This window comes from Podarcis bocagei (genome assembly GCF_964188305.1).
Source record: "Podarcis bocagei genome assembly, chromosome: 1".
NCBI lineage: Eukaryota > Metazoa > Chordata > Lepidosauria > Squamata > Lacertidae > Podarcis > Podarcis bocagei.
Genome location: NC_138125.1, coordinates 5,306,748 through 5,332,414, shown reverse-complemented (window position 1 = coordinate 5,332,414; position 25,667 = coordinate 5,306,748). Strand labels below are relative to the sequence as shown.

Genomic DNA, 25,667 nt, shown 5'->3' with positions numbered 1-25,667 from the left:
AGAGGACGAGATGGTAGGACAGTGTTCTTGAAGCTACCAGCATGAGTTTGACCAAACTGCGGGAGGCAGTGGAAGACAGGAGGGCCTGGCGTGCTCTGGTCCATGGGGTCATGAAGAGTCGGACATGACTAAACGACTAAACAACAACAACATTCTGCATGGATGGGTTGCATGCCAACATGTGCAAATAGGCTTTAGATACCTATTAGGTCCATAAATTACCATATAGCATATATTCAACACAAAAAACAGTGACAATTTGTTGTTGACAAAGGACAGCTGGACTAATAATAGTAATAATAAATTTTATTTATATCCTGCCCTCCCCAGCCAAAGCCGGGCTCAGGGCAGCTAACACCAGTAAAATTACAATAAAAACATAATAGGGGGGAAAGCCACCAATTTAAAATACAGGTTACAATGCAATTAAAAATGCAGCCTCATTTTAATAATAGCCCATAGATCAAAACCATAAGGGGAGGGAAGACATAAGGGTCAGACCAGGTCCAAACCAAAGGCCAGGTGGAACAGCTCTGTCTTGCAGGCCCTGCGGAAAGATGTCAAGTCCCGCAGGGCCCTAGTCTCTTGTGGCAGAGCATTCCACCCAGTCGGGGCCAGTACTGAAAAGGCCCTGGCCCTAGTTGAGACCAATCTAACCACCTTGCGACTTGGGACCTCCAAAGTGTTGTCATTTGTGGACCTTAAGGTCCTCCACGGGGCATACCAGGAGAGGCAGTACCGTAGGTACGTGGGTGATAGGCCCACATTACCTTCAGTAGCTTAGGGCCTCATGAAACCTGTATCCGGCCCTGAAGTTTGGGAAGATAATAAACATCGCCTCTGAGAACTTGGAGATGATGAAGGATTGGGCCAATGGATTGCTACTATGCACTGTCTATGCCCCACCTGAGCTGTCAGATACATTGTTTTTCCAAAACAAAGCAAAGGCAGAGAGGGAGAGGGTTGGACTCGGATGCCGCCGGTCTTTGAAATACCACTTTTCTATTTATAACAGCCACACTGCAGGCTGCGCTTGTGTGTGAGCTGACATCTCTTTCTCTCGGCCTCACCAAGGAGCCCGCTAGGAGTCTATGCCATCAAGCCAAGTCTCCCGGGAACCGCAAGGAAGTCTCGTCCTCAGCTCTGTGCGTCAGGACAGCCAGTGCCTGTTGTGAGCCTCAAATGCACTTTGGGTTCAACGTGGAAGTGCAATTTATTTCATGCGCCTGCTATTCCCAGAACGTGAGCGGCGACGCCAGCCGTGACTGCTTTAGGACCATGAGGCAATAAAGAAATTTGGATGGATCACAAAATGCTATTTCTTTTTTTAGATATATAATTTTTATTGGTTTTACATAATGTCAGAGCTGCTTCCAGGTCCCAGCTCACAGAGGACCACGCTAGCCGGTATTACTGTACAAAAGTCTTTATTGAGTTACAGTTTCCATTTCCAAGCCGCAGCGCGCAGCTCTACGTCTTAGAAGCTAGACCGGCGAAGCTCCGTCTGAGTCTCCGCCTCCTGTACACCAACTTAATACTCTAGCCTTACTCCACCTCTTCCGTCTTTCCCTCCTCCTCTGGGTCCCTCTACCCCCCGTGGTCTCTTCCTTCCTGGACTCTTCTGACGCCGACCCCCCGGACTCTGCTCCCTCTTTGCGGCGGGCTTTAGGACCTGGCTCCCTATCCGGACTGCTTACTGTGCCGCCTTCCTGTGCATTTGAACTTGGCGCGCGCGCGCAGCCTTCAACCTTCCTCTTGACCGTTTCCTCGCTCCCCGATGGAGGTGTGGCCAATCCTAACTCCTGCCTTCCCGCTTGCGGCGAGCCGCCAGCTCCCGATGCCTGCGACCCCTCCCCCCTACTGTGCTCTGGTGGCGAAGCTGGTCCCAATTTCCAACTGCTGCTCTCTGAGTCTCCTCTGGTCCCTTCTTCCTGGTGTGTCCCCCTAGGCGCCCCCCTTGTTCTGACCACTGGCGCCCCTTTCTGTGAATCTTCCGATTCACTGGAAAGACTCAGAGATCTCGGGCCGCTGTCATCGCTCATATTTCCTTCGGATTCCTCCCCCTCGCTCTCTGTTTCCTCCCTTTCCTGTGCCTCTGCTCCTGAACCCCTGACACATAATTTTATACATTTTAACTTTAACCATTTCAAACATTAAAATGCAAGGTTCTTTTGAACCTTCGGACCTCCTAACTTCCCTCTATGGGTTCCATATTTAAGATAAAGTTTTCTGCATCTTTTACCCATCTGTTAAGGTAAAGGGACCCCTGACCATTAGGTCCAGTTGTGGCCGACTCTGGGGTTGCGGTGCTCATCTCGCTTTATTGGCCGAGGGAGCCGGCGTACAGCTTCTGGGTCATGTGGCCAGCATGACTAAGCCGCTTCTGGCGAACCAGAGCAGTGCACGGAAACGGCGTTTACCTTCCCACTGCAGTGGTACCTATTTATCTACAGGAGCTCACCCCATCGCAGGGATTCGAACCGCCGACCTTCTGATTGGCAAGTCCTAGGTTCTGTGGTTTAACCGATATCTGTAATTACCATAATTAATTCCACATTACAAGTGTCATTGTGTAACAACACAAAATGCTATTTCTTTTACTACGCTGGAAAGACAACTAGTTTGAACTTGGAGAGTGTTATTCAACACAGCTCCGGTTATTTCTTCGCCTGTGCTGCACCAGTGGCCAGCATGGTGTAGTGGTTAGAGTGTCGGACTAGGAACCAAGAGACCAGGGTTCGAATCCCCACTCGGCCATGAAGCCCGCTGGGTGTGGCTTTAGGCCAGGCACTGCCTCTCAACCTAACTCACCTTGCAAGGTTGTTTGGGGGGGGAGAGGAGAACCACAGACGGCACCTTGGGAATACATGCAAGAAAATAAATAAATACAGTGGTACCTCGGGATGAGAACGGGATCCGTTCTGGAGCCCCGTTCGCATCCAGAAGCAAATGTAACTAGCAACTGCACGTCTGCGCACATGCGTGTCGCTTTTCGCTGCTTCTGCGCATGCGTGTGAGCGTCTGCGCATGCACGAGCGGCGAAACCTGGAAGTAATGCTCAGCGTTACTTCCGGGTTGCCCCGGAACGCAACTCGAACACGCTCAACATGAAGCATATTCAACCCGAGGTATGACTGTAGAGCTTTACAGAGCAAAATAAACAAACAAACAAAAGAAGCTCTCTGCCCCAACCATCTTACAATCAAGGAACACAGGAAAGATGCCTTATACCAAGTCAAACCATTGGTCCATTTAGCTCAGTATTGTCTGCACTGACTGCCAGCAGCTCTCTGGGTCTCAGGCAGAAAGTGCTTCCCAGCCTTACCTGGAGGGCAGCCCTTGAAATAGAGGGCTGGCCTCTGTAAAATAGCACACATGACCCCCTTATGAAGATGCTTTTCAAAGTGTCAGGTGCTTTCCCTTGCATCCAGGAAGGAAGCAGTTAATTCCGAAGGCATGTATTTATTGCAGAAAAAGAAGAAGAAGAGTTTGGATTTGATATCCCGCTTTATCACTACCCGAAGGAGTCTCAAAGCGGCTAACATTCTCCTTTCCCTTCCTCCCCCACAACAAACACTCTGTGAGGTGAGTGGGGCTGAGAGACTTCAGAGAAGTGTGACTGGCGCAAGGTCACCCAGCAGCTGCATATGGAGGAGCGGGGAAGCGAACCCGGTTCCCCAGATTACGAGTCTATCGCTCTTAACCACTACACCACACTGGGAGCAACAAGGCAGAGATATTAAAGTCTCAGCGCAAAATGCACACTTTGATTCACAGCTGAAGAAGCTGGAAGCTGACATTTTGCATCGAGACTTTAATAACTCTGTTTTGTTTTATGTGTATATACCCATGCACACAACACTGGCCAAGCTTTCATGGGTGCTGTAACGTTGCCAATTGTCACATAATTATCGTACAATTATGAGCCTCGGAATGTGTGTGTGATGTTTCAAATGCTCAAAGGCAAACTCGGCCCTCCATATGTTTTGGGACTACAATTCCCATCATCCCTGACCACTGGTCCTGTTAGCTAGGGATGATGGGAGTTGTAGTCCCAAGACAACTGGAGGGCCAAGTTTGCCTATGCCTGCTCTAAGGGCGTCACAGACATCTGTTTTCCCCAACCTTGGGGGTCCCAGATGTTGTTGGACTACAACCCCGTCATTCCTGACCACTGGCCGTACTATCTAGCATGGTTGATGGGAATTGTGTTGGACTATAATCAGAATAGGGACGCGGGTGGTGCTGTGGTGCAAACCACAGAGCCTAGGGCTTGCCGATCAGAAGGTCGGCGGTTCGAATCCCCGCGACGGGGTGAGCTCCCATTGCTCAGTCCCAGCTCCTGCCAACCTAGCAGTTCGAAATCATGGCAAAAAGTGCAAGTAGATAAATAGGTACCACTCCGGCGGGAAGGTAAACGGCGTTTCCGTGCGCTGCTCTGGTTCGCCAGAAGCGGCTTAGTCATGCTGGCCACATGATGTATTTTTAATCTTTGTTGGAAGCCACCCAGAGTGGCTGGGAAACCCAGCCAGATGGGCATGGTACAAATAATAAATTATTATTATTATTATTATTATTATTATTATTATTATTATTAGACTCAGAAGGTGTCTGCAGACAAACGCCGGCTCCTTCGACCTGTAGAGCAAGATGAGTACCACAACCCCAGAGTCATCTGCGACTGGACCTAATGGTCAGGGGTACCTTTACCTTTACCTTTACCTATACCGTGGTACCTCGGGTTACATACGCTTCAGGTTACAGACTCTGCTAACCCAGAAATAGTGCTTCAGGTTAAGAACTTTGTTTCAGGATGAGAACAGAAATTGTGCTCTGGCGGCGCAGCGGCAGCAGGAGGCCCCATTAGCTAAAGTGGTGCTTCAGGTTAAGAATAGTTTCAGGTTAAGAATGGACCTCCAGAATGAATTAAGTACTTAACCCGAGGTACCACTGTGGTGTTGTTGTTGTTGTTATATGGCCCAGAAGGTGTCTAAGGACAAACGCCAGCTCCCTCGACCTATAGATGAGCACCGCAATCCCAGAGTCGTCCCCGACTGGACCTAATGGTCAGGGGTACCTTTGCCTTTATAGTCAGAATGGCTCGTCTTATGTTCTTACACTCTTAAAAAACATGCTCTGCTTGTCCTGAGTTTGAATGCTCCTTTGAGCATCCTTTCCCTCTCTCCTCCATACAGTCTAGATTGGGAGACTTTATCTGGCTCCCGAGTCGTCTTGTGGCTCAGCGCTGAGCCTAATGACAGGCTGGAGAGTCTGCCTTCATGGAAGCTTCCCTGGAGGGATGGTGGAGAGTAGACGGACCACTTTAAAAATGAAAGGGACTCATTCATAATGGAAGAGTCAGATGGGGCCCTCCCTTCCTTCTGCTCTCTATTATTCATGCGGTAATGACAGGATCTCGGGGAGGTGATCAAAGCCGCAAGGTTCAAGTGTCTATGTTTACACTTAGGCAGACACGCGGCAAGGAATCCCCCATCAGGGAAACCCACTTCTTCTTCTTTTTAAGAATAATTTTTTATTAACCGACCAATCACATCAAATCAAACCAAATTACATAAATTCCAAATTACACAGCCGAATTTTAAATTTTTGTTGGGGGTACCCATATTTCAAGTTCCAAAGGGGATCCAATCAACTTCTTGCTGCTGTTTTAATGTCCACAAATCTAACCATATGATGTTCACAGTACTATCCAGTCCTTTCTTATTGTTTTTCCACATCTCTTGTTGTTATTTTCATATATTTTTCCTTTCTCTTTGTGACCTCTGATAGTCTCCACAAGCTGGTTAAAACAGTTTGTAATCCTGCGTGGATATTATTATTATTTTTTATCCAGTAGCCATATCCAGACGTTTTCCATATAACATCACTTCCATACATCAAAACAGTCTTAGCGTCATTAATCTTCACCAATCTGCCTCCTTTCTCAAACCTCTGAGGAGATTCACCAGGAATGCAGTCTGAAAACAAGTCCGTTCCTCCTCCCAGCTATAAATCCTTTGGCAAGATGGCGACTCTGAATTAATTGCTGTGCCATTCCAAAAGCTCTTATTGCTTCTCGATCTCCATAAAGCATACTTTTGGTTAAAGTTTATCTCCACACAGACCTTAATCATCCTGCTTGGGTCAGTTAAACCGATGGTTCTAATGAGGAGGGGTTCTTGTAAATCACATAGAAGGAAAGTAAAAAAGGTCCGTCCGTCCCCCATTCAGTCCCGTTGCCGACATACCCAGCCTTTGGTGTATCTTCGTCGTAAAATATTCCTGTTGCTGCAACCCGTCGTCTTCTTTCGCAGAGGTCACTTAAATTAGCAGTCTTCACTCCCCTTGAAATATGTGCATTTGCTTCTTTTGTAATTAATTATTCCAAATTGCTGCAGCTAGTGCGCGATCAGAGACAGCGTCCAGGAGAGCCGAGGTCCACACAGGGGCATTCTGCCTAGTGCCCTCACCCCCTTCTTTCGAATTTGGGGGTGATTTATGGGCACAGCAGGCAAGGGCTGTGTTCCCCATTCCCTTGGGGCAATAAGGGAGGCTGCCTACTCCCATAACAGCCTCTTAATTACCCCGTGTGGGTCGGAGAGATGGTATTGTCGGCCATCTTCCAATGCGCCCCTAGTGGCCCCCCCCATCAGGGTAGCCCACTTCGTGTGTCCCCCACAAATCTTAGTTCATGAGTCAATTCTGTCCCATTTCCATATGGATCTAAGATTTTTTTACCCAAAAAAATTCCAAATGAAAATGCATATTTTAATATGTATTTTGAACCTGCTTAATAATAATAATAATAATAATAATAATAATAATAATAATAATAATAATTTATTTATACCCCGCCCTCCCTGGCCAGAGCCGGGCTCAGGGCGGGTAACACCAGTAAAATTACAATAAAAACATAATAGGGGGGAAAACCACCAATTTAAAATACAGGTTAAAATGCAATTTAAAATGCAGCCTCGTTTTAAAAGTAGCCCATAGATCAAAACCATAAGGGGAGGGAAACATAAGGGTCAGATTGTGTCCAAACCAAAGGCCAGGCAAAACAACTCTGTCTTGCAGGCCCTGTGGAAAGATGTCAAGTCCCACAGGGCCCTAGTCTCTTGGGACAGAGCGTTCCACCAAGTTGGGGCCAGTACTGAAAAGGCCCTGGCCCTAGTTGAGACCAATCTAACCACCTTGCGACTTGGGACCTCCAAAATGTTGTCATTTGTGGTCCTCTGCGGGGCGTACCAGGAGAGGCGGTCCCAATGTACTTCTAAATGTATCCCCCCCCCCCAAAAAAAAGGTACAGGTTTCTAAATGTATTACCACCGTAAAATATGCACATTTTATATGCATTTTGGTACAGGGTTTTTGAGCGAAAAAACTGCATTGCAAAACCACACTAGCTAGAACTCAGTCTGGCCATCCAACAAAGCTGAATGTTGTTTTGTTCCTTTAACAAGGAATGGGGAAAATTTATAATTTAAAAACCACTGTAAACAGTTAAAATCATTAGCGGGATTGCAATACCACTTGTAACGAAGAACTATGAATAGAATGGAGATATAAAAATTTGGATTAAGGGGTGTTTAGGAGCAGCATGATTTGGTCTATCAGCACCAGCAGCCTCAATAAATAACTTAGGGGGGAAATCCCCAGGTATTGTCAATCATCAGCAGCAGCAGCATCATAAATTGTATTTATACCCCGCCCTCCCCAGCCAAGGCCAGGCTCAGGCCAGCTAACACCAAATATATAATACATTAAAAGCACAAAATCAAACAACTGATTAAAGAACAGCTCAAAATCACAGTAAAATCAAAATGAAATTAAGTGGCCAACCCACCCACTTGACATGAGTCCACAGTGTGATTGTTATTTAAAAGCCTAATAGTTATTGGCTTCTATCCAGCTCTCAGGTTTAACTGGTTTGTGGATCAGATTGAAAGAGGCTCATTATACAGTATGCAGTCTGGGAGAGCTACACAAATGCCATTCGCGAAGGAGTGCAAATCCCACGCAAACAGCACAAACAGGTGCTGATCAAGCAAGGAGATGTTTGAACTAGGGAGACTCGAAAATGGTTGCCCCACATATGGGGGACTCTAAAGCTTGTTGTTGTTTAGTCATTTAGTCTTGTCCGCCTCTTCGTGACCCCCTGGACCAGAGCACGCCAGGCACTCCTGTCTTCCACTGCCTCTCACAGTTTGGTCAAATTCATGCTGGTAGCTTCGAGAACACTGTCCCACCATCTCGTCCTCTGTCGTCCCCTTCTCCTTGTGCCCTCCATCTTTCCCAGCATCAGGGTCTTTTCCAGGGAGTCTTCTCTTCTCATGAGGTGGCCAAAGTCTTGGAGCCTCAGCTTCAGGATCTGTCCTTCCAGTGAGCACTCAGGGCTGATTTCCTTCAGAATGGAGAGGTTTGATCTTCTTGCAGTCCATGGGACTCTCAAGAGTCTCCTCCAGCACCATAATTCAAAAGCATCCATTCTTCGGCGACCAGCCTTCTTTATGGTCCAGCTCTCGCTTCCATACATCACTCCTGGGAAAACCATAGCTTTCACTATACTTCACATTAAAGAGGGAGAAATCTTCATCACCCTTGGGGAAAGTGGCATATGGATTTCAATAGGGACAAATGTCAGGTTCTGCCCTTAGGCAGGAAGAACTCGATGCTCAAATATAAGATGGGAGATTCCTGGCTTGACAGTAGTATATGTAGAAAGGACCTAGGGGTCTTAGTGGACCACCAACTTGACATGAGTCCACAGTGTGATCAGGGCCGGATTGAGGTTTGATGCGGCCCTCAGCTCCTGAAGGTAATGGGGCCCTTTATATGTCCAGCTGTCCTTTGTCAGCAACAAATTGTCGCTGTTTTTTGTGTTGAATATATGCTGTACGGTAATTTATGGACCTAAGAGGTATCTAAAGCCATTTGCTCATAACAAAATATGTATTAAGAAGTATGTATTAAGAGATATGTATCAATTAAGAAGTATATTAATAGTGAAATACAATTAAGAAGAAGTATATTAATAGTGAAATAATCTCCAGTGATATTTGAGGGAATAGGCTAGCAGGCGGGGCCCATTACTTACATCATAGGAGCAGACACAACACAAAACACTGAAGAAGTGTGCATGCACACGAAAGCTAATACCAATAACAAACTTAGTTGGTCTCTAAGGTGCTACTGGGAGGATTTTTTTTATTTTGTTTCGAACACAAAACACTGTTGCTGTATGTAGGTTTTATTTTATTTGATTTTTATCTTATATTTTGGAAATGTACATCCAGGTTTTTTTTCTTTAATTTTTTTTGGGGGGCCCAAGAGAGTGGGGTCCTAAGCTGTAGCTTGTTTAGCTTATACGGAAATCCAGCACTGAGTGTGATGCAGCAGCAAAAGTACACAAATGCTATTCTAGGCTGCATCAACAGAAGTACAGAGCCCAGATCTAGGGAAGTAATAGCACCACTCTATTCTGCCTTGGTCAGACCCATAGCTGTCAACCGTCCCTTATTTGGTGTGAAACTCCCTTATCCCAGCGCCGTTTCCTGCTGCTGTCCCTTATTGATGATGACCCTTAAATTTCCCCGGTTTCAAAGGAAGCAGCTCCTCTCCTTCCCTCCCTGCCAGCCAGGGAGGAGGAAGTCTCCAACTGTGTTGCTTGGCTGTGTTGCTCACCCAATAAGGAGTCTAAGAATGACTGGGGGGTGGAGCTTGCATGCCTTGTGCCTGGCCGCGTTGCCTGGGGACTCGCCTTTGCTCAGCGCTTCCCAGCAGAGGTGACGGTGGTTTTCCTTGCTGCATCCCCTTTGCCGGGTTGCTGCGCTGTGGGAACCACCGCTTGAGGCTTCGTTTGGCTGCTGGCTGGGCTTTCTGCCTTTGGCTCGGAGGGACTCAGAAGTTGAACATACCTGTGCTTGGAAAATCCCTTATTTTGGCTGCTGATCCCTTATTTTTGAGGCTGCTAGTCCCTTATTTTCAAATCTGTAAGTTGACAGCTATGGTCAGACCACACCTGGAATACTGTGCTCAGTCCTGGATGCCACAAATAAGGAGTCTGAAAAGCTAGAACATGTGCAGAGGAGGGTGACCAAGATGATCAAGGGTCTGGAGACCAAGCCTTATGAAAAATGGGTGAATTGACCAAATATTTATTGAACTGCTCAAATAGTACAGCAGAGCGTAAGATGAGCTTGAGCGATAAATCCAATCGCCCATCTCATCCTGCATCCTTTTCTCACAGGGGCCAGCCAGATGCCTGTGGGAAGCCCACAAGCAGGATTTGACCCAAAGAGCCCTCTCCCTTCCTGTCGCTTCCAGCAACTGGTATTCAGAAGCATCCATGGAGGCAGAACATTGCCATCATGACTAGTAGCCATCGGTAGCCATTCCCTCCCTGAATTTGTCCAATTCTCTTTTAAATCCATCTTTGTATCCTCACTAAAGCAGTTCCACTGTTAGTACTTGTTATGTACTGAGTTGAACAGGATCCAAAATGCAGCAGTCTGATTGGTCCCAGACTAGAACAATAGGATCCAGAATGCAGCAGTCTGATTGGTCCACAGGAGCCACCCAATCCAGCTCCAGGTGGAAGTGAATCCACAACCTGATTGGCCTACAGGAGAATTCCGGAATTAGCCAATCACGTGCGGCCCATCGTGTAAATAATGTATATAAAGCAGATACTTTGGGGAAACTTTCATTCCTCCTCACCACTAAAGAGCATGAAATCCACTCTCGACTCTGAGTATATTTCAGTGCTACAAGTCGTGTCCGTGATTGCAAAAGTGATGGGGCGTTCCAGTTTCTCCAGAGCTGATCCCAGCCGTTCCGGGAATAAACTTCAGCTGGGATGATGGAATCGCCCAACAGCTAATGTGTTTACTTATTGCCAATTACTGTGTCATATTTGCTAATGACGCTGCAGAACTGGGGATGGAAATATAACAGCTCGAGGGGAAATGGCACAAAATGGGACTTGGGGAAAATGTCTCAGAAACAAAAACTTGATACGTCATGAGCAGTGCCCAGCAGCTTCTCTTGAAAGCAACGGCAAAAGAGTTGAAAAAGAAGACGCTGAGAGCCGCGTTTAGCTTGGCTCCAGCTACAAAGGCTGCTGGGGTGAAGGGGCCAGAGACCATCTTGGTTTTTTGTTTTAAATAATATTTATTAACAGTTTAAAGACTATAAAAAAAGAAAAAAAATCAACAAAACAATACAATACAATACAAAAACAAAAACACTACATTACACTAACACTAAAACATTAAATTAACACCACAAAACAAACACAATTTAAAACACATCCAATAATTTCAGTATCTTATCTTTCATTCACTTGTTTCCACGACCTCCTCACACCTCCCTTTTTGTATTCCACTTCAATTAACTGTTTCAGCAAATACTTTCCATCTTCCTCTATTTTCTGTCCTATAATTTATCTTAACTTGTTCTAACCTTATTTTTTCCCTTTAATACATTAAAAATCTATTTGTCCTTAATTCCTTATAACATTTCTGCTAAGGCCATATACCTTCATTCCAACATTTTCCTAACATTCATTAATTTTACAGTATTTCTGTAAATAATCTTTAAATTTTTCCAGTCTTCTTCCACCGACTCTTCTCCCTGGTCTCGGATTCTGCCAGTCATTTCTGCCAGTTCCGTGTAGTCCATCACCTTCATCTGCCATTCTTCCCTGGTGGGCAAATCTTGTGACTTCCAATACTTCGCGATGAGTATTCTTGCTGCTGTTGTTGCATACATAAAAAAGTTCTGTCCTTCTTTAACACCAATTGGCCTACCATGCCCAGGAGAAAGGCCTCTGGTTTCTTCAGGAAGGTATATTTAAATACCTTTTTCATTTCATTATAAATCATCTCCCAGAATGTCTTAATCCTTGGGCATGTCCACCAAAGGTGAAAGAATGTACCTTCAGTCTCATTACATTTCCAACATTTATTGTCAGGTAGATTATAAATTTTTGCAAGCTTGACTGGTGTCATGTACCACCTGTAAATCATTTTCATTAAGTTCTCTCTTAGAGCATTACATGCCGTAAATTTCATACCTGTGGTCCACAACTGTTCCCAGTCAGCCATCATAATGTTATGTCCAACGTCTTGTGCCCATTTAATCATAGCAGATTTCACCATTTCATCCATTTCAACAGCAAGTTATACATTCTTGACAGATTCTTAATTTTGGGATCTAACAATTCTATTTCCAATTTTGATTTTTCCACCTGGAAACCAGCTTTTTTATCCAGGTTATATGCCTCCATTATTTGATAGTAATGGAGCCAATCTTGCACTCTGTTTTTCAATTTTTCAAAGCAGAGACCATCTTTGCTGGGCGTCTTGCAAGACCTGCTCCCTGCTTTGCTGGCTTGTTTCCACCTGGCCTGGGAAGGTCCTGGGGCGCTGAGTGACTCTAGCCACAAAAGATGCTGATGCTTAAGGACCATCTCCAATGTAATGGTACATTGGCTCCCGGTACGTTTCTGAGCACAATTCAAAGTGTTGGTGCTGACCTTTGAAGCCCTAAATGGCCTCGGCCCAGTAGACCTGGAGGAGCGTCTCCACCCCCATCGTCCAGCCCAGACACTGAGGTCCAGCTCCGAGGGCCTTCTGGCAGTTCCCTCCCTGCGAGAAGGCAAGTTACAGGGAACCAGGCAGAGGGCCTTCTTGGTAGTGGCACCCGCCCCGTGGAGCCACCCTGGGCGGTTTCCAACAAAATATTAAAATACAGTAGTGCATCAAACATTAAAAGCTTCCCTAAACAGGGCTGCCTTCAGATGTCTTCTAAAAGTCTGGTAGTTGTTGTTCTCTTTGACATCTGGTGGGAGGGTGTTCCACAGGGTGGGTGCCACTACCGAGAAGGCCCTCTGCCTGGTTCCCTGTAACGTGGCTCCTCGCAGGGAGGGAACTGCCAGAAGGCCCTCGGCGCTGGACATAGCGGTTTGCCAGTGCCGCCGCTCGAGTGCCATACGGACAGTGCCAGGATCCTCTGCTCGCAGCTGTAGTGGTGACGGACGGATCACACTGCCATCCGTATGGCGCTCGAACGGCGCCGGCAGCAAACCGCTTTGTACAGCGCTTGTGCACCATCGTTACATACAGTGCATGCGTGCGACACCGCACATGCGCTGCACATAGCGGTTTGCCACCAGCCCCGGGTTGCCTTCTTGTCACCCCCCCCCCCCGGCAAAGCACCAGGGGTGTACCGCCCCCCGCCCCCCGTTGTGACGCCACTGACCACAAGTACAGCACAAGTACAGCACACTGGCTCACTAAAAGGTTGGTTTACGGCACTCAGCCAGCTGAGCAGGGGGGTATAATAATAATAATAATAATTTATTATTTGTACCCCGCCCATCTGGCTGGGTTTCCCCAGCCACTCTGGGCGGCTTCCAACAAAGATGAAAAATACACTAAAATGTCACATATTAAAAACTTCCCTGAACAGGGCTGCCTTCAGATGTCTTCTGAATGTCAGGTAGTTGTTTATCACTTTGACATCTGATGGGAGGGCGTTCCAAAGGGCGGGCGCCACTACCAAGAAGGCCCTCTGCCTGGTTCCCTGTAACTTGGCCTCTCGCAGTGAGGGAACCGCCAGAAGGCCCTCAGAGCTGGACCTCAGTGTCCGGGTAGAACAATGGGAGTGGAGACGCTCCTTCAGGTACACTGGACCGAGGCCATTTAGGGCTTTAAAGGTCAGCACCAACACTTTGAATTGTGCTCGGAAACATACTGGGCTCTGGTATCTGGGCTCTGCACAGCGGCTCGGTAATAAACTGACTATTTTGCAAAAATGAAAAAACGTTTTTGCAGGCAGGCTTGGATGTTCCCATTTTAGAGACAGGGAAACAGACCAAAGGCACCAACTTGCTCAATTGCACATCGGGTCCTTGTTGCCAGGAGCGGCAATTCTCCCAAATCAAAGCCCAGCGCTCCACCCATTACTTCACACTGCCTTTCCCCTGCATCTCCAAGCTTCATGCACAGCCAGGCTTTGTATTCCAGAGACTGTTGCGTAAGTTCCTCCTCCTTGCCATAATTTAAATCCATCCACCCCCCACCCCAAACCATGGGAACGGCCTGTGTCAGCCAAACCGAGAAACGTATCCACAACTCTCTCTGTGCAACATAAAACTGTAGTTGTCTTGAAGCTGTGTGTGTTTTGGCTCAACCTCCTTTGCCTGGGCCTGAAACCAAATGGTTTGAATTACTGAGCGCAAGATGCATTGCATATGTGCCTGGATTGCAAGCGACTGGCTCTTGTTTCAAAGGACAGAGCAAAAAATGTCCTCTTCTCTGCACGCCTGGGCTGGCCCCGCTGCAGGGCAGAATAAGCCAGCTGCTTCGGGCGGCGGGTGTTGGAGAGGTGGGCAGCAGCAGGGAGGTCCAGGAGCTGTGTGTTTTCCCTGCAACCTCCTGCAACGTAAGTTCCTCCCCTTCACCCCCTAAATTAGCTGACAGCCTCCAGGTACAGAGGAGGACACTGCGGACTCAGCTTGTTGTTGTTTAGTCGTTTAGTCATGTCCGACTCTTCGTGACCCCCTGGACCAGAGCATGCCAGGTACTCCTGTCTTCCACTGCCTCCCACAGTTTGGTCAAACTCATGCTGGTAGCTTCAAGAACAGTATCCAACCATCTCGTCCTCTGTCATCCCCTTCTCCTTGTGCCCTCCATCTTTCCCAACATCAGGGTCTTTTCCAGGGAGTCTTCTCTTCTCATGAGGTGGCCAAAGTCTTGGAGCCTCAGCTTCAGGATCTGTCCTTCCAGTGAGCACTCAGGGCTGATTTCCTTCAGAATGGAGAGGTTGGATCTTCTTGCAGCCCATGGGACTCTCAAGAGTCTCCTCCAGCATCATAATTCAATGCCTTGCCGTGGCGAAGGGGCTTGAGTAACTCAGAGAAGCTGGACTCAACTATACAGCTACAAATAAAATGTTTTAAGTGTGTTGTAAAGTGCAATATGCAAATGTGACACTAGATGGCGACAGTGAGCTATGGGAAATTCAATGTATTTTTCAAAACATGTTTTTCATAAAGCATTTTCACAGCTTTTTTAAATATGTGTGTAAATTCCACCTGTCTTGTCCCATCCCATCGACAGAGGTGAATTAAGACCCCGTCCATACCATATATTTTAAACACATGGATCCTCCAAAGAACCCAGGTAGATGCGGTTCATTAAGCATGTTGGCAATTGTAGCTCTGGGAGAACGACTGTTTATTCTCATAAACACCATCTCCAACTCCTTGAAAGATTCCATCAACCGTTTCTCCGGAAAAAATTACACATCACTTGGGAAGACAAGCGAACAAATGCCAGTGTACTGGAAGAAGCAAAGATCACCAGTGTCGAAGCAAGGATTCTTCAACTTCATTGGACTGGTCATGCTGTGCAGATACCTGGTTATTGTCTTCCAAAGCAACTATTCTACTCTGAACTTTAAAATGAAAAGCGTAATGCTGGTGGTCAACAAAAGAGGTTTAAAGACTCTCTCAAGGCAAATCTTTTAAAATGTAGTACAGTAGTACCTCAGGTTACAGACTCCGCTAATCCAGAAATAGTACCTTGGGTTAAGAATTTTGCTTCAGGATGAGAACAGAAATCGTGTGGCAGCGGCGGGAGGCCCCATTAGCTAAAGTGGTGCTTCAGGTTAAGAACAGTTTCTGGTTAAGAACGGACCTCCAGAACGAATCAAGTTCTTAACCCGAGGTACCACTGTATAAACACTGACAACTGCGAAACACTGGCCTGCGAGCGCTCCAGTTGGAGAACAGCCTCTACCAAAGGTGTCATGGGATTTGAAGACACTCAAACTTAGGACGCAAGGGAGAAACGCGCTAAGAGGAAGGCACGCTTGGCAAATCCACACCGTGATCAACTCCTGCCCGGAAACCGATGTCCCCACTGTGGAAGGACGTATGGATCCAGATGGGTGGGGTATTATAATTATTTTCATCACACAAATGATGCATGGAATGGAACCAGCCCCTCCTGCCAAACAGTGGCGTAGGAAGGGGGGTGCGGGGGGTGCAGTTTCATAGAATGATAGAATGATAGAGTTGGAATAGACCACAAGGGCCATCGAGTCCAACCCCCTGCCAAGCAGGAAACACCATCAGAGCACTCCTGACATATGGTTGTCAAGCCTCTGCTTAAAGACCTCCAAAGTAGGAGACTCCACCACACTCCTGGGCAGCAAATTCCACTGTCAAACATCCCATCGTTTCCTGATGGTTCCCAGAGGCGGAATCACATCTGTGAAGCGGGGCGTCGCAGAAATACTCGTAACTACTCTCAAAGTACAGCTGTACAGTGGTACTTGAACTGCTTAGCTCCCAAACAAATCAGCTCCCAAACGCCGGAAACCCGGAAGTGAGTGTTCCGGTTTGCAAATGTTTTCCGGAAGCCGAACATCTGGCGGGGCTTCCGGGGCTTCCGGTTGAGTGCAGGAAGCTCCTGAAGCCAATCGGAAGCTGCATCTTGGTTTTCGAACGGTTTCGGGAGTCGAACGGACTCCCGGAATGGATTAAGTTTAAGAACCAAGGCTCCACTGTACAGCGATTTTAAGTTTAGTGGAAGGATGGGGAAGCAGCTACCTTCAAAGCATCATTCAATCCCACCAGCCTCCCTCAGCCTGGCCAAGAGCCAAGGATGATGGGAGTTGTAGTACATCAATGTCTAGGGGGGGCACCAACACTCCTTTGGAGTGTTCAAGTCCTGTTCAGTCCAGAAAGAAAAAAACACGCAGCAGCAGAATGGGGAGGAAGCGTCTCTGATTTCTCCTCCCACACACTTCTCCAGGGTCCCAAGCCCACCAAAGCAGATTTTTTGGGAGGGAGAGGGCGTGCTGGATGCAGTGAGGGGGCGAGAAGAGGAACCGGCAAGGATTACCTCCCTTCCCTTCTAGCGACAGAAGCCTCCTCTGGATCAAAGGACGTGCAGTTGGATACGATCCAAGGCGTTTCATCACATGCAGTATTTCGCAACAGACCTGTAAGGTAGGCCAAGGTACTTACCCCACATTTCACAGTTCAGGAGAATGAGGTGAGGAAAGAGCAGCCTGACTCAGGACTGATCCTGCTCTTAAGCAAAACGCAGGATTTCCTCTCGGCGCAAACAGAGCCTTCAAAGAAGCTATTCCCTTTTCACCCGGAGCGCAGCAGGGGAGCAAGGGGTTAAACTGCCCCTCCCCGCTCTTGCTGCATTCCTGATATTAGTTGGACACCCTCCCCCCCCCAGGGATGCAATTTGCATTTGGCAAAGATGCATTTAACCTCACCCTTTCGGAGGCCTTACCTCCATGGCTTTTAAAAAAAAAAGGGAAAACATTTCTAATTTCCAGTGCGTTTTATCATCTTAGGTTTCGCACCTTTGAAGGGACAGTTGCTCCCATTTTGCAGTAATTAGAGTGCAAAGAGTGACTAGTTCATGGGAAAGCTGTCCCCACAGTGCACAGGTGAGGAAAAACCAGCTAGGTTTTTTTTTTAAAAAAAAAAAAGAGACTGCAACATCCTGCTATAAACTTGACGTGCTTCTGCAAAACTTTTGCTTGAAACTTCCTTCCCTGCTTTTGGAAACCCTACAAGGAGGCCTCCAGAGGCAGATGTTAAGTCGGTGGCTCTGGAAATCTAATTGCTTAATGCTAGAGAAATTAGCAAGCAAATGACTGCTTAGGGTGACTTTTGCGGTTCTCGAACTCCTTGCAAGCGGGGTTCGGATTGAGCAAGCGATCCCGGGGTATTAGACATGAAGGGGCTGCGATTATCCATCTGTCATCGTGCGACTCTGCCTCCGTAGAGTATGAGGCTCATCAGGACCAAGAAAACCACATTCCTCCTCGGCTCCTTAATCCCAGCTGCTCCTTAACGTCTCTGGGGAAAGCGAGTCGCAGCTTGATTTGAGGCCGATCTGCGCTGCGGGAAGCCAAGCCCGTAACAAGCTCCCCGCATCCCTGTGCTCATGTTGGGTCAAGTATGCAGCCCATGTGAACATATTGGCTCTGTTCCCCCCCTACATCCACACACACACTCCCCATTTCACAAAGGGAAGCGTCCAGGCTCCCTTGCCTTGAGCCTCACCTCCAAAACCAACCAACTTCAGATTCCTCCCCATCCCCCATCTTCTATGCTTCAGAGCTGCCTCCTTCACAGCAGGTAAGGACATGTCTAGCGAGGTTTTGGAAGCCAACCAAATCAGGGTAGGTCTCTTAATAGTACAGTAATTCCCAGTGAGTAACACCCTTCCCTTTGCTAGCAGCAGAGGCTGGAGTGGGTGTCTTCTGACACCTCCATCCTCTCGGCCGTTTCTGTCCTACCAACCACCTCTCAGGCGGCCGAGTCGAGAGGACGTTGTCCCCTGAGGGACATCTGAAGAGCTTCTCTCTTGGTGGCCATGGCTCTCCATCTCACTCGACGGATGGTCTGGGATTAAGCATGGAGCGGCAGCGAGGCCCCGGCACCTAAACTGCTCTGGCGCCAGGTAGGGAACGATTTCAGGGCTTTGTTTTGGAAAGCAAGCAGGCTGGATGCTCTCGCGCGCAGTGCCTTGTTCACATCCCGTAAAGATGAGAGGTGCATGTCCTTCAAATCTGATGACATAAACACGAGGCAGAACTTTCTGGTGGTTAGAGCTGTTCGACAGTGGAGCAAACGCCCCTCAGAAGGTGGTCGGGTCTCCTTCCTTGGAGGCTGGGTGGCCCTCTGTCATGGACGCTTTATCTGAGATCCATGCCTTGCAGGGGGTTGGCCTAGATGACCCTCGGGTGTCCCAACTCTACAATTCTCTGGTAACCCAGGAATCCAAATCGAGCAACTTCACTGACAGCACAGGACAAAGCTGGCATGAAGGGTCAGTTAGGGAAATGTAAAATTTATTTCATAACTCAATTTGGTGTGCCCATTCAGATTTCTTTTTTGCCCTTTTAAAACTTATTCTGAATTAGTGATTGCCTTTGGGGGGAAAGCAGGGTTTGCAAATCGTCCGAGGTAGTAAGGCTGCAAGCTTCCAATGAGTTGTCTGTGCAATTAATTTGATGAGTGGCCTGGCTCCTGTCTCGTTTACTGGGTTAGGAACCACAGCTGCAAACTAGACATTCACTAGGAGCCAGATACCATTTTTTTCATATTTGCAATACCTTGTTTGTGCATGCAGATGTTCCGCATTGCTTTACTTTCTGGGTACTGGGTTACATCTAAGCAATATTTTCAGCGGCTGTTCGAGTGGGATTGGGGCACAAAGCTCAAAGTGAAGATTTAAATTTGCTCCTAAGGCCTTTTAAATGTGTCTGTGAGTGGGGTATTGGTTTGTGTTTGTTCTTGTTTTCATTTTGCATTTTGCGTTCTCATTTTGTATTTCTATGTTGTGATCTTCGGATGAAGGGCGGAATACAAATTTAATAGGTAAATTATAATGATGATGATGATGACATAGGGTAAGGTTCCAAGTTTCATCTCTTTGAAAGTCAATGTTGGGGATCTTCTATGGTGATGGAAGAGGTCAGACGTCTTGGAAGCCCATTTTGACTCAGATATACAGCCTGGCTAGGACTGATGAGAGTTGTAGTCCAAATATCTGGAGGACTCAAAGCTGGTTAAGGCTCTCTTTACCAGCCCGGAGGTTATAGCAAGTTATAGAGCCAATCAATGGTGGTTCAGTGGTTAGAGTGGTGGACTAAAACCTGGGAGGCCAAGGTTCGAATTCCAACTCAGCCATGAAGGTCTCCCTGGGCCAGTCTCTGCCCCTCAACTGAACCTGCCTCACAGGACTGTTGGATGATTAAATAGAAACGTAGAATTGGAAGGGACCCTGAGGGTCATCTAGTCCAACCCCCTGAAATGCAGGAATCTTTTGCCCAACGTGGGGCTCGAACACACAAACCTGAGACTAAGCGTTTCATGCTCTACCGGCTGAGCAAGAATGGGTTTGTGGTGTTGCTTGCTTACCTACCAGCTTTCATTGGAAAGAAATAAAAGGGAACTCCGAGGCAGTTCAGACAGAAGAACGACAAAATGGCACCGTGAAACCAGTTCAATGTGGGGCTCGATTCCATGATATGCACAAGATATCATGAAGTGTTTGGATGTCTCTTCGATGCTCTTGTGATGTTGCTGAAGAAAGTTCTGCAAGCGAAAGTCTGAATTTAACTTGCAGGCCTTCATTACGTTTTTATTCCAAAAGGACTCTGTTTTTATACATCCTGTCCCTTCAAACTGTGCAGTATTAATATCTGAGTAGAGTAGAGAAAGATCAACATTTAATTATCAAGCTGCAAAAAGCTTTTAATGTAGCCCCATGGAATCTTCGGCCCAGCACAGGGTTCGAACCCACGACCTTGTGATTATGAGTCTGGTGCTTTACCGACTGAGCTAATGAGGAGGGAGAGAACCACTTTGAGCTCCATAGGGGAAAGGGTGGGATATGAAAGAAAGAAAGAAAGAAAGAAAGAAAGAAAGAAAGAAAGAAAGAAAGAAAGAAATAATGTCACATTCCCAAAGTTCATGGAACAGGAACCTAAAGGTTGATCTGCCATGCATTAAGATGATCTCAAGCTTTCTGAATTCTCAAAAGGACACATTTTTTGAGATTTAATACTATGAATAAAGTATTTTTTAACTGAAAGTTTATTTAAATGAACAGGTTGGACAGTCAGTGACTAGGTTTATGAGGGTCTCATGTTATGGAAGGTGATGGGTCGGGGGACCCCCCCAAGTTGGACCCTCAGAAAGCCCCACTGCCACAATCACAAGACAAGCCATGGAGTTCTCTTCCTTTGAATTTTTCCAATGTGGAAGGGAGAGAATTGGCATTCTGCAGGAGTCTGGATTTTGCCCACAGACCTTCCGGTCCATAGCTGCAAGGCATTGCATTAAAGAGTGGGTTATGACTGGATCCCATGCACCTATTTTAAGAAACACAAAACGGGCCTCTCGATCTATTTTGCTAAGGTGAATTCCATTGCTGTTGGAGCATGCGGTCACCCAGGTGGTGTGTCAGAACGAAAACACAGTTTCTTTGCAGCTACTGGGCTAAAACAATGTTGTTAACAGATGCAAATGCTGTTAGTCACTTCAGGCAGGCAAGGTCTGACTCACAGGCCAACATGGGGTTCAGTCTGTCTCTCAATGCAAACCTACCAGATTTGCAGTGCCGTTAACAATACAAAACACATCTTGCAATTGAATGTTGAATTTGAATTTTGTGATGCAATTTGCGACCCAGAAAATGCATGCAAAAATGTGTACGTTAGGGGAAAGTCTGTGTGAAATGTGTATATTAGTGAAAATAGCATGTGAAAATTTATTGTATAAGAGGGGAAACTCTGGGGGGGAAAACCCCACACCACTGTGTAGTGAAATTTAAGGGTGGGAAGGTGTACCAAAATGCATACAAATTGTGCTGCCTTTAAAAAATAAATCAATCACAAACTGATGTGGAAATCAGGTGAACTGAGTTGGAGAACTGAGAACAGAAAGGAAACTGAAATGGACAGATTTGCCCATTCCTAATCGCCATCTGCCAGAAAAATTCCCCTGGGCATCCTGAACTGCGATGAAAGGCAACTTTGGCCTGCCTGACAGCCATTCTGCTCCAGCACAGTGCTGATGGCAAGCTCTGAGCTCGTAATGCAGGACATCCAAATTGAATTTCTCTTCCGGGAAGGATCTGGAAGAAACGTCTCTGGGATCTGGGCTTGCAAACTGTCTGGTGCCAATTTCTGAACGCCTCGCTGAGCCGCATGCTAGAGCAGCCCATAATTGCCAGCTTGGGAAGGCCTTGACTGCAGGAAAACATCCCAACCCCTTAATCTTTGCAGGGTCCTCCAACCATCTCCAGTTTGTCAACAACCTTAGTCAAACTTTTCGCATCTGCAATGCTGCCTTTTCCCTGTCAGGCTTGTGTTAACGGCTAAGGGGAGCATTTTCCAGCGAGCAACATATATATAATTTTTATTAGCTTTCAGTTACAATAATTCAATAATAGCCTCATTATAACAATGCCAAATTAGAGTACAATTGCTAATGCCAATCATTCAGATGTCAAGTTATATAATTTAGGTGTCCTGTCCCCCCTCATGCTAGAATTGACGGCTTGATGATTTACTTCATTTCTGCATTCCAAAATCTTATTAATTTCAATTACACTTCAATCAAAATAGCAATCCCTTATACAACAATTGCAATATTAATGACTTCCATCCGTATTGACACATTGAATGATTTATAAAGCTACAGGTGAAGCATTCAAACTATATCCTTGTTCTTCCTGTGTGTGGCAATTATTCTGTCCATGATGTTTCTTCCTGTCCTTGTAGAATATTATGTCTATCTTTTCCTGGTTGTTGCTGTTCTCCATCATGCCTTGGGAGGCAGTTGGAGGATGGATGGCAGCTAACAGATTGAGGTTGAATTCTGACAAGATAGAAGTACTGTTTTAGGGGGACGGGGGCAGGCGGGTGTGGGGGACTCCCTGGTCCTGAAGGACCAGGTGCGCAGCCTGGGAGTCATTTTGGACTCACAGCTGTCCATGGAGGCACAGGTCAATTCTGTGTCCAGGGCAGCTGTCTACCAGCTCCATCTGGTACGCAGGATGAGACCCTCCCTGCCCATGGACTGTCTTGCCAGAGTGGTGCATGCTCTGGTTATCTCCCGCTTGGACTACTGCAATGCACACTCTGTGGTGCTACCTTTGAAGGTGACCCGGAAACTGCAAGTAATCCAGAAAGCGGCAGCTAGACTGGTGACTGGGAGCGGCCGCCAGGACCACATTGGCTCCCAGGACGTTTTTGAGCACAACACAAAGTGTTGGCACTGACCTTGAAAGCCCTAAATGGCCTCGGCCCAGGATACCTGAAGGAGTGTCTCCACCCCCATCATTCAGCCCAGACACTGAGGTCCAGCTCTGAGGGCCTTCTGGTGGTTCCCTCACTGCGAGAAGTGAGGTTACAGGGAACCAGGCAGAGGACCTTCTCGGTGGTGGCACCCTCCCTGTGGAACGCCCTCCCATCAGATGTCAAGGAAATGAACAACTATCTGACTTGTAGAAGACATCAGGGAAGTTTTTAATGGTTGATGTATTATCGTGTTTTTAATATTCTGTTGGAAGCCGCCCAGAGTGGCTGGAGAAACCCAGCCAGATGGGTGGGGTATAAAATTATTATTATTATTATTATTATTATTATTATTATTATTATTATTATTATTATTTATTTGGGTGGAGGATGGACGTCTATATGGGTGTGATTTGAAAACTCTAGCTTTTGTGTGGCCGAAACGTAGCTGCGTTGCAAGAGTCATCTGAGCTGTTTGGTCCATTTTTGCACCTGGCCCCTGCCATCCCTGCCACGCGGCCCCTGGAAAGTTGGCCAGGATGGACTGCGGTCCTGAAGCTGGAAGGAGTTCCCCGCCCCTGGGGAAAACTCTGCCAAGCTAGATAGGGCAACGCCATGTCTCCATGGGAGGCAATCGCAGTTTGCCTGCACCCAAACAACATATTGCTTTGCCTAATGAGCCAGCCTGGAGCCAGCTGCTCTGCATTTCTCCCTTTAATTGACTCTGCAACTTTATATGCCGGCACGGAACTCAAGGAAGCATAGCATTCTCCCGTCCAGACACTAACCAGACCAGACCTGCCCAGCTTTGGGGCTGACCCGTCCTGGGTTGCCACCTGAGGCCAAATGGGACATTGCTCCCTCCCCACCATAGGCGCCGACTCCATGGGGCTTGAGGGGGCCCGAGCCCCCTCAAAAATTCGTTTGGGGGGGCTCTGCCCCCCCAATAATCTCCGGCGCCCCTCCAGCAGAGCGCCATCGCCGCCCCTCCCCCAGCCCAAAATGCACAGGGTCGGGCTGCATGCCTCCTGCCCTCCCTCCCGAGCAAAAGCTCCACCCAATTTCCTTCGGAGCTGATTCATAGGCGCAGCACGCTCTCCCCTATTCGTTCACGAGGAGGCGGTGCCACTTTATTTGCATATTCATGAGCTTATTTATTATTCATGAGCTTTCCCGGGCCCCCCCAATATTTTTTATAAGTCCGCGTCCCTGCTCCCCACTGCCGCTGCCTTGCCAAAGCCTCACTTCCAAGATCTCACCAACCGCTCGCCAGACTCTCACGAAATCTTGCGGAGCTCTGGGATTTCTCTGGGGACGGCTGTCCCGTGGGATTCTGCTGCTGAGGCGGACCTCTTCCTCCTCCTCCTCCTCCTCCTCCTCTTCTTCTTCTTCTTCTTCTTCTTCGTGATTTTAAATTTTGTACATTTCAATAATTTTACCATCATTTTAAAATTACAAAACTCGCTTCCTTCCCCCTCTTTCTGTGGTTCCTTACATCTGTTTTCCTGCATGTTCCAAATTAAGTTAATTTGAAGCTAAGTTTATTCATTTATTCATCTACTTTAAAAACATACTCTTGTAAAGCTGCAGGTTATTACAATAATCCTGCCAATGTTCTTTTCTGTTTACTGTTTATTCGTAAATATTCAATAAACTGTTTCCACTCTTTTCTAAAAAGTTTGTTATCTCGGTTTCTTATTTTCCCAGTAAGTTTCGCCATTTCTGCATATTCCATAAAGTTTTTGTGTCCATTCTTCTTTTGCTGGGACTGTTTCACTCTGCCTTGTGAGCAGACCGCGCCTGGCAAGCTGGGGGCATCATGTGCCCTCGGACCGGGCCCCTGATGCGCTTCCCCTCTCACATTTTGCTTATAGATCTCCCTTTGCCCAGCGCTGAAAACTTTGGCCGGCCACCTTCCTCCTTACGTTTTAACGCAACCGGGGTGCCGAGCCAGAAGGAATTTAGATTTCTGGTTGTTCAGGTGACGTGACAAGCAAGTTTGGAACGGAAGGACAGGCTTGAGCATGCCAGAGTCGGGGCAGCTGGAGTTCTGTGTTTTGCCGTGCCTTCCTCAGGGCAGGAGACCTCAAAGAAGAAAGGGGTTGCTTGTAGGTCAAGGAGATGGGGTCCAGAAAATCGGGGAAAGAGGAAGAGGAGGAGAGAAAGGATTTTTATTTATTTATCTTGTTTTCTTTTTAGCTCCACAGCTGTTTATCCTATGTTTTATTAAGTTCTCCAAAGTTTAACACATATATTTCAATACATAGTAAAAAAAGAATTCTTTTGTTTTGTCAACTTCCATGGTGATTTCATTTCTCTCCCTCCGCTGCACCCTATCTTCTCTCTCTTATACCACAACAACACTACTATAATCTCCAATTTCTTCTGCTGCTCATAGTTCGAATCCTGCTGGCTTGTTCATCATTGTATAGTATTTCTTTAGTCCGAAAAAGGCTCCCCTTCTTCCACAAAACAATCCTCATTAAGTTCTCTTATTTTGTCTGTTAACGTTGCCAATTCTGCATGGTCTATCACCTTGCCTAGCCCTTCTTTTTTGGTGGGAAATTATGCTTCTGTCCATTTTTGAACAGAAGCTTTTTATCTCTACACCTTCTTCACCGTAGACAGGGGGCTCAGCTACATTAGTCAAAAAAAAAAACTCTTTGAATGTGTTATGAACATATAATACAACAGATGGCGCCGGAGAGCAAACACATTTTCTATGTGAATTTTACATAGTGTTTTCTTTCCTTTTGTTATAATGATTTAATTTCTGACTTATTTATAGCGGGGGGTTTTCCTGTGTGCAGATCCAC

The 25,667-nt window shown here is 46.8% G+C and overlaps 1 protein-coding gene and 1 long non-coding RNA gene across 3 annotated transcripts in view; both read left to right on the top strand.

Annotated features, from left to right (window-relative positions):
* Nucleotides 1-25,667, top strand: part of LOC308587544 — a 187,879-nt gene that overhangs the window by 15,295 nt on the left and 146,917 nt on the right. The window lies entirely within an intron of this gene.
* The window catches only part of FRMD6 (FERM domain containing 6), a 148,869-nt gene continuing 141,442 nt past the window's right edge, over nt 18,241-25,667 (top strand). For both annotated transcript variants that reach the window (XM_081192581.1, XM_081192580.1), the window contains exon 1: nt 18,241-18,503. The gene's annotated coding sequence lies outside the window, so the exon portion shown is untranslated. The remainder of the gene's footprint in view (nt 18,504-25,667) is intronic.